The sequence below is a fragment of the Hibiscus syriacus genome, unplaced genomic scaffold (genome assembly GCF_006381635.1).
Source record: "Hibiscus syriacus cultivar Baekdansim isolate YM2019G1 unplaced genomic scaffold, ASM638163v2 tig00003041_pilon, whole genome shotgun sequence".
NCBI lineage: Eukaryota > Viridiplantae > Streptophyta > Magnoliopsida > Malvales > Malvaceae > Hibiscus > Hibiscus syriacus.
Genome location: NW_024061960.1, coordinates 2,144,889 through 2,155,156, shown reverse-complemented (window position 1 = coordinate 2,155,156; position 10,268 = coordinate 2,144,889). Strand labels below are relative to the sequence as shown.

Here is a 10,268-nt window from a genome sequence, read left to right as displayed (position 1 = left end):
CACTTTTGGTTGACCTTGGTGTAAGGTATTGACCTTTAATCAAATGGGGGTACAAATATGAGATAGAAGTCTGGAACACCTTTAATTGTGAGACTTTCTTTGGTCGGTCCAAATGACAAGCTGTTTTTTTTCTTTTACGGCTGTAGGGGCTTTGGACGTGATATTCATTTACATCATCAACTTTCTTTTTTTGATCGGTTGGGCTTTTGGAAGTGACTTTTAAGTTTCATTCACTGATTGCATTTTCAATTAATTCCCAAGCTGTCACAAGATCCTTGAAGTCCCCTGTTGAGTTTGCCAGCATTAACTCGAAGAAAGGATCTGAGAGAGAATTATGAAATGTATATGATATTCCTTTTTCTAACATGTGAGGTTGAACTTGTGCTGCCACCCCTCTCCATCTTAGGGCATACTCTTTAAATATTTCGATATCTTTCATCCTTATTCTTTGAAGATCTTGACGTTTTGGGGCTAAGTTTTTAACATATCGATATTGCCCCAAAAAGGCATCAGCTAGATCGACCTACGTTTTGATATGTTATATGTTCAAACGATTGTACCATACTACCGCTGGCCCAGCGAGACTATCATGGAAGTAATGAATCACCATATTATCATCGTTTAAATACCCTTCCATCTTTCTATAAAACATTTTCATATGAATTAAGGGACAACTGATACCATCATATTTCTCAAAATTAGGTACCTAAATTCATGTGGGATAACCAAATCAGGGACCAGGCTGAGTTCTCTCGCTTTTAGTTATTTATGGGAGGCATTAACACCTTTCATAACCCCAATTGCACCTTTAACTGCTTAAATTCATCCTTCTATTGTTCATGATTAATGAGGTTATTCTTTAGGTTCGAGTGGGATACCTCAGGGTATGTTATACTTCTCGACGCATTAGTCTGATAAGTTGATATTCTTTAGCGACTATTTCCTTTCTATCAGCAACCTTGGTTACCAGCACCTGGATCATTCAATTTGATTCGTATTGTAGAGAATTCGATGTTTGATTCCTCATATCTCGTTATAACCCGTTCAACTGCTCTTGCAACCGATCTTGTGTTTCCATTTGTTTGTTCATGATGATGAAGAAGCAGTATGAATGAATGATCTTGGTATTACTGTCATATAACCCTCTGTAAATTATTTCCACGCTTTCATAACTAATGCATGTAAAAATACTTAAAAAAACAAATGTGATGCAAATGCATGTATGCAAAATGTGGCATTCTAGAGTGACCATCTTAAAATAACTTTCATTGAACACAAAATGTTTTGGTATATCAAACAAACTTTATATATAAGGGATAGCTTTAACTCTTAACTTATTTATTTCCCTCAAAAGCCAAGTTAACTTCCACTCATGCTCAGGTGTTGAGTTGTCAATCTGCTTCAATTCTCTTGTAAAGCCAGCTAAATCAACCAATTTGTGAGCCAAATTGCTTGCTTAGGCAACAACTTCTTGTATGATGTCGTCTTTTTCCTTCATCTTCTATGTCAATTCTCGGAGATGTAGAAAATGTTGTTTATTCTTTCTTGTAAGAAAGTCTTTGTGGTTACAAAGTTTTCGTACAAGATATCCATAATCATCTACAATTTTCATCAATGTCTTGTTCTTGGTTTTAGTGGCTTGTAGCTCAGGGTTATTCTCACATTTGTAGCGCTGATATGAGGCTTCCATATTGGCTATGGACATATTCAACATCTGATTTTTGTCTTGATATCATCCTAAATCAATAATGGTTGTATTGTATCTTTCTTCTGCAATCTGTAAATCATAAGAGAATTTTTTGGCTTGACATTCATGCACTTTAAAACTCCTTCTCCATTATTCAACATCGTTTTTCAGTTCAGTGACCCATTTTGCCCACTCCTCTGGGGCGTTTCCTATAACATTTTTAAAGGCTTGACCGATCATTTGAAAACCATCATGTATGGCTTTCACATCTCTATTTAGTTTATCATTTCCAATCTTCAAATGACACGCTTGAGCCTCATACTTTAGCAAACATTATTCCTCCTGGATGTCCCAACTGATGCCCTTACCTTTGAACACTTTTAGCTCCACCTTAACAGGACAATCAGCTACCAAACTAGGTTGACCTTTCATCTTGAACCATAATTTTCCATGATCTAAAAGGTATTGGACCCGATGTTTGAAGACGGTGTAATTCTCAATGGAATGTCCTTGAGCTCCAACATGATATTCATAATGAACAATGACATCAGACCAACTTGGATATAGAGGTTTCCAAGGTTTCACATAATGTCGGGCCACCTCTCGGGCTTCTAAAAGCTTACCATACAACTCCTTATATGATAAAGGGATAAGATTAAAATGAGAGCCATCTCTCAACTTGGATTGAACTGGAGTCTTCAAATTTATTTCTCCTGAAATTGTAAGTATACTCTTAATTGCCCACGAGTTTTGATTACAGGGCTTCTTTTCATCTTTCTAAACTTCTGTAGTTGTAACCATTTCCTTAGAGTCTCACAGCAACTTGTTGATATAAATGATGATTGTGCGTGATTTCTCAAATTGGCTAGGATCAGCTCGTTCTAAAGTAGTCCCTTGTGTATTTGATATTGCGGGATTGTCTTCATCTAGCTCTTTCTTTTCTTTTACAAAAGTCTCTTTTCCTTTGGCCAAAGAAACTATTATATCCATCATCTTAGACATTTGTTCTCTCATGTCTCTTATCTCCTTTTGCTCTTTATTGAACATATGATCTTTGGGTGCATAGCTCTTCACTATCCTCGGAGCTTTCTCAAGATGCCACTCTCTAGCTGTGTTATAGTCTACTTGATCATAAAACCCTTTGTCCATCATGATGACCACTCACTCTGATGACCACTCACAAATCAACACCTATGAAAAATGTTATGATCATGCGACACAAGCAGAAATAAAAGAAACATAAAAACAAGTTAGTACAAATAAGATAAGAAAGTGACAAGAATTATTATGAAAGCAATAATAAAAAAATTAATTAATTAATGAGCTAATGCAAAACAAGAATGCAAATGTATAAGGTGTTAATTCCAAAAGCGACCGTCATAAAATAATCTTCATAAGACCATAAGATTTCCTTACACTAGACAGACGGTCTTCATTTTCTTCATTTACTACGATTGTTGGATCTCTAGACCTCCATTTCCATGGGATTCTCCACGAGGAAGGCAGTCTTGATATCTCGTGAAGGATTTTCTCATTCTTGACTCAATTAGCATCTGACTATTTGGTACCATCTCGATCTTCGTTCATTTAATAGGAGTCGTTGATCGACTTTGAGTTCTTCTTTCATTGATCAACTTTGTTTGTAAGTCGTCACCCTTATGGACTTGACTACCTAGTTATGGAACTATTATGTCGATGTGAAGATCTTCTAATTTTGTCAATCACTTGTGAATTAACACCTTGTTTAGTTATGATGTGAAAATGCAAATGCAAACAAAAGACAAAGAAAAATAAGATACAACAAAGGAAATTGTTAGTACCACTCAACCAAAAAAACAAAAAAAATATTTACGAGAAGAAAAGATCCTACCCAACATGGTGTCTACCCTGACATGCTTTTATAACAGTTTTACCAAGACATGTTTTCTACCCCTATGCTTTGTTCAACATATAAATCATAACCTCATTTTTCTAATTCACATGCTTCGTACGGAAATATCAAACCTAACCGCATACTCTTCTAGTTCTCATGCTTTTCGCTAAATAAATAAATAAATAAATTCGAGGAAGGGTTAGAATGAGTTCCCCTTTTGACTTTTGAAGAACCACATATAGAATTTTAGTGTAAAACGGGTAGAGTTTCGGTAATACTAAAAGGGTCATCGAACTGTCCCTTGTTGGAGTCCCTTTGGGCCTGCCAAACCCTCAATCCTCACCCATTATAGGCTTAAACAGATCAAGTTCAATTCGAGAGGATGCATTTCGTTATGCCCTTACAAGGAAACTCAATGTTTAGCTCGTAAACACAAGACATATGTACCCCAGAGGTTACTTGCTAAAGCCTATGTGGAGAAAAACAATTCTTTCTCAAGTAAACATAATGTTCACCCCTACCTAACAGGATAAAGCACAGTTAGAAGGCTCTAAATAATCGAGTGGTTATAGCGTGAGTAAGGGAAACTAACAATCATTTTCCTCGATCAAAAAACAAACAAACTTAAAAATATGTCAGAAATCTGAAACACATAAATCACACATGTGGTGCAAACAAAACATAAGGAACAAAATTTAGATATCATTTATATCTATCATTTTCAACTAAAAATATGACATATAATCTATTACGGCCTGACTCTCTAATGTCCCCAGCAGAGTCGCCAAGTTGTGGGAACGATCCTTAAGCTTTTTAGGGCTATGGCGGGGAGCGATCCAACTTAATTTTAGGAAATATTAGGTTTTAAATAAAGAAATAAATTTTGGAGTCGTCATCGACCTTTGGGTAAGTTAGGTCGAATACCTAAACAAATCTTTTAAAATGATTTTAAGAAAAATAATTTTAAAAGATAAAAAGTGATATGCGTTTAACCAGAAACTCATTTTGAAAAGGGTTCAGGAGTCGATTATGCGTGGGGAATGATTAATACCCCACATCACCCAAAATTAGTACCTAAGCGATTATACGTCATCTAAATATATAAATTCTCAAATTTGAATATATATTTAAATTATGATCCTATTATAATAAAATTTTCAAAAAGGATATTACTTCGTATATACCATATTCGAAAACACACTACTTGCTAGTTAAGGCGTGTTTTTATGGATTTTTCATACCAAAGATCATTACCATGTATTTCTTAAATTATATTTAACATATATATAAAAGAATGAATGCAATGAAATGAAGAAATCATTGGAGTAAAAATGTTATTTTGTGTGATTAATTCTTGAAAACACATTCCTTGTTAGTTAAGGTGTGTTTACATAAATTTCCCATACAATATAATATTCATTTAATTTTTTTAGAGAGAACACACATGTTTAATATGTCTAAAACATAAATCTGATTTTTGTTCTCTAATGGCATAAATGAGGGGTTAACATGAACAAATTGCGAGTTTAAGGCCAAAATTTAAAGCATGAGACAAACAAAAAAAACAAAATGAATAAGGCTTAAAATATAAATAATCAAAAACGTAGAAACTGGAAATAAACAAACCACAAGCACTATTGGTGGCTAAAATAAAATGAAGTGCAAAGTAAGATGCATAAAATGAGAACATAGAAAAGTTAGTGCTGGAATATTAAAAGACTAAAATAAAATGCATGAAATTAAAGTGAACATAATAATAAAATACTGAAAATTAAAGTGTTGGAATAAATAAAAAATATTGCATAAATTTAAATGTTAGGAAGTGTCATTTTAATCTTTTAACATGTACCATAAATAATGCGGGTCATACCTCAGGACGGATCACCGCAAGGTCGTTAAATATTCGAATGTTAGAAAATTAGTTGGTTATTTTGAGCAATAAAATAAAATTTTAGTAAGTTAGTATGAACAATAAAAATAAAAAAAAAGTTAGAATGTTAGTGTGAACAATAAAATAAAAGTTAGAATGTTAATATGAACAACAAAATAAAAGTTAGAATGTTAGTTGTTAATGGTTAGCAGAGTTCGGACCATAATAATGTGGATCGTACCCCTGATCGGGTCACCACAAGGTCGAATAATAATTCAAACAAATTAATAAAAATAAAATAAAAAAGTTAGTGGCTAGAAGAGTCCGAACCATAATAATGTGGATCGTACCCCAGATCTGATCACCACAAGGTCGTATAAATATTCAAATATTAATAACAATAAATAAATAACAATGATTAGAATGCAATAAAATAAAAGTTAGAGGGTTGAATTAAAAGTTAGCAAACCAAAGAGTAATAAAGACAAAAAAAAGCTTGGGGGACTACTCCTGTGATTAACCCTTTTTTACCTTAAGGTTTTAGTCTTTACCATTTCTGTCGATATGGAAAACCTAATTTTTTTTTGTTACTTTTCTTTAACTCGTTCTCTCCCCTTCTTCTCAAGCGGCGCTCCTCGCTAAAATCAAATAGCTATGTTTTGGCCCTTCTCCTCACCTCCAACCACCAATCTCGACGGCCACGACGCGCTCCAACCCCTCAACAAACTCCAACGACTACTCTTCCTCACTATACTCTTTTCTTTTTCATTCTTGACCAAAGGATTAAAACGCATGGCCAACCACTACAAGCGGCGGTGCCACGAACCGAACAACCCCAGAACTATCTTAAGAGACCGAAAACAACCCTCTTATCATCCTAGATCTAAACCGACTGCTCACATTCTCGACGCTAGACTCAACTTCCAACGACAAATCGACTCCGGCTAAGGACCACTCATTTTCAAGGTAAAACAAAAACCTCCATTATATATATAGTCGTTTTTATATTCGAAATCAAAAGAAAATTGAACAAACCATAACCTTTGAGAAAGAAATGATATAGGTATAATGGTGTTACTTGCCTGAAAATATGAAGGGATAACTACAAAGTTTTGTATAATGGGAGGAAAAACCTCTATATTGCTCTACTTTTTTTGACCGAGGAACCGGGGACCCAAAGTCCTTACTATACACTATTTTGTTTATCCCGGGAGATAAAGAGCCTATTTGTATTTCTTTTTTTTAGCATACAAGAAAAAAACTGGGTTTTTTTTACTTTCGATTGGTTTTTAAAGCCCCCTAAAAGTTACAAAATGGTAAAAATGAGAGTTTGGTCCCTGTAAAAAATTAGGGTATTACAAACATCTTTTGAAAATTTTACATCAATTGTGTTGCAAACATTTTCTAAAGTTCCACGAGCGAGATGCCCTAGCCTTTGATGCCATAGCTCATACAAATCATCCGAGCTCGTCAAAACAAATGCTTAAGCTAGAACACAACCACCTACCATAACATCCAACACATAATAGTAGAAACCATTAGGCTCCTATCCCCTTAGCAAAACTTCACCAGAAGCATCATCATGAACATAGCAATGTTTGGCATGAAACTCAAAGAAGACTGCATTATCCCTAGCAAGCTTTGAAACTGAGAGAAGATTTTTTGTTATCATTGGAACATGCAACAAATTGATTAGCACCAAAGCAAGAGAAGAAGAACATAATTTAGAACGACCAATAGCATTAACATCTAGGGAAACACATTACCCACAACTAATTTACCTAGGCCATTAAAATCAGTTTGGTGCAACACATTCGCAGCATCAGGAGTCATGTGATGCATGGCTCTGGAATCAACCACCTAATGGTCTTGTATAGCAGTAGCAACGTGCGCTTGTGGAGAAGAATTGGTATGTTGTTCAGGTTTAGGCCGAGAACAACACACATAACCTTCTCAAGATTAACATAATGAACACCAGGTGATTTCTCCTTAGAAGGCGAACAAGTATCATTAGCAAGACCAGTAAAACTTTCATCAAACCGATACCAACAACTGGAAACCAGATGATCATTATTGCCACTAAGTTGATATTGGATGACCCCGACCCCGACCCCGAGATTTGCCACCAGACTCTTGTCAAGAAGACTTTCAATCTTGATAGTCATAATGAGCACTGTCAGACCTGTTCGTAGATCTATCATGCACAAGATGCGCACTCATCGATAACAACTCTTCTTGGTCATCAAAACCAGTAAGTTGTGTTTCAGTATCTACTAATATAGAAAATATATTATCAAAGGGCAAAGATTCTCGTATGGTGGTTATAACGGCAATGAAAGGCTGATATTCTCTGGGCAAACCCTTTAAAATACCAGCAACACGCTTTGCTTGAGAAATTGGACTACCAAAAGAATCTAAAGCATCACATACCTCTTTAGCTTTGGTGAGATACAACCTCATGCTATCACTACCTTTCTTGAGCGAGCGAAACTTTTAGTGTAAGCTCATAAACGTTGTTGCAGACCGATTAGCAAAGAAACTAAGAACCGTATGCCAAACGGCTGTCGTCGTCTCCACTCCAACAAAATGAGGAATGAGATGAGGACTAATGGTGGATGAAAGCCATGAGGCGATGGCACTGTCCTGTGCAACGAATTCTTCATATAGATCATTGGGAACAACAACATCGACTTCATAAAAAATGGTTTCAGGCAGAGATTGCACAAACCCAGTCAGAAGATGTTCGAGTCGTTAGTGGCAAACTGTAAGCAACACTTGCTGCTTCCACAACTAGAAGTTCGTTTCATCCAAAACAACATTTAGCTTTTTATTTGTAAAGGTTTTGCCAGCATTCGTAGAGAACTCCATGGAAGAACCAAGAAGAGCACAACATCATAAACGAGCCAAACAACCTCATGACCTTGTAGTGAAAGATACCATAATGAGAAACCACGTAAAAATAACAAGAATTTCATTGAATATATTTCATGCATTAGAATACAAAACTACATTGCTTTTTATAGCACCTGCTAGTGTACAGTTAGGATTAACTGAAACATCTAGGCTAGACTAACTAACACCCTAACACTCTCAACCACTAGCTAACCATGCAACTAAAAGTTACACGTGGGTCCTATTTCATTTCTAATACACTTTTTTTTTTATCATCTAAAAAGCTTTGTCGATTAATAAGAAGCAATTGATCGCTGTGAATGTGAAAATAATTTCCACCCTTCAATAATATCTGTGTTTTTTAAGTTGTTTTCTTTTGTAGAATGTTGAAAGTAGGGTTAGTGTGAGTTAAGAGTTTAAGTTTGAATTGATATGTGTCGTTAATGACTTAATAATTGATTGGTTAAAGTACACAAATGATCCCTGATTATAAGACACTACACTAATAATATACTGTCACTTAATCAAAATTTAGAAGAATCGTAAAGGGACAAGGTGTTTCTTTCCTTCTTTTAATCCTTGTTGACAAGTCTACAGTCCCTTGCTCTGAGGCTTCTGTAAGATAACTCAATTGTTCTATCCTCATTAATGCGGATTCACGTCTCGCTTTCGGGTTTCTGAGATGGAGGCGTTGCACCAGCCACAGTTTCCTTGGGAGTAGCTGATAAAAGTTTTGATACAAATAACATCACAGTGAAAAAGAGAGGCAATAGACAGAAATGAGACAGAAAGATAAAGAACTGACCATCTTGATTTCAGGATCCTAGTTCTGTTTCTCCAGGAGAGGCAGTCTGGCCCGGCTGTTTCGAAGCCGAAGCTTTTAGCTGCTCTTCTGTGATCTTTAAGTACTCTTCACTAGTATAACCCTCGTTTACTGATTGTGTAACACCTGCAGTAAGGTGATGAATCGCATGCTTCTTTATATTACTTCGACATATACAAACGCCACAAACAGCAGGAGTGAACATTATATGTAGGATTTAGTGCATGTTTTGGGGTAAGAGATCAAGAAATAATGTAAGCGAGATTCAAAGGAAAAATCATATGAAGCATTGGAAACCATAAGATAAATTCATGCCATTAATAGATTTGGATATAAGAATATAAAACACTTACTCAGGTCAGCCTCACTACCAGTTTCCTCAGCACTGGTAACCGGTGAAGGGGTTGGGGGAGATTTACTTATATAGGGGCTGTTTCTACTCAGCGTGTTCTGTGTTGAACTTGACACTTAGTCAAGACCAATCTCCCGTTCAAGGGTGCTCTTGAATTCCCTTGAGACTTCCTTCACAGAAGATAAAATAGTGAAGAATTTCAGACGGGCAAAGCTATTACATGGTAAAGATACAAGTAAAACCAAAGGGTTAGCCCCTTACCTGAAGTTCTCTAATGGTGGGTTGGGACGCTCGCAATGTTTTTCCCAGATTCCTAGCAACCTGCACTTTAATAGGCCATTTGAGATGCTGAAAGGATTTAACTTGAACAGAATATTACCCTAACTATATAAGATTCTGTTTGATAGTAAAGTTTTAAATTCTTCAATACTTCGTTTTTGCTTCCTCCAAAAGTTCTAAAAAGAATACATGGATAGTAAAAAGCAAAATGATATTCATCTAAAATATGTGGCTCAAATGTGACAATGTAAACATGATTATCTCATATAAAAGGAAATCACACGATTTGTAAACAAAAAGGCCATCTATTTTTATTTTTAATTATCAAAAATACGTAGCGAAAGTAACAATAAAATTGCAGACAAAACAGCTACTGGGCACATCGTGATAAACTCCGAGAATAATCAATCACGAAAGGCATCAAAATGACACCTATGCAGTTATAAATAATTCTTGATAAGTTCAAAAGTATCAAAATGCAACTTCTACTTT

At 35.4% G+C, this 10,268-nt stretch overlaps 1 pseudogene; it reads right to left on the bottom strand.

Moving 5' to 3' along the window:
* Positions 1 to 8,897: 8,897 nt before the first annotated feature.
* Positions 8,898 to 9,872, bottom strand: LOC120166655 (annotated as a pseudogene).
* Between the last annotated feature and the right edge of the window lie 396 nt (positions 9,873 to 10,268).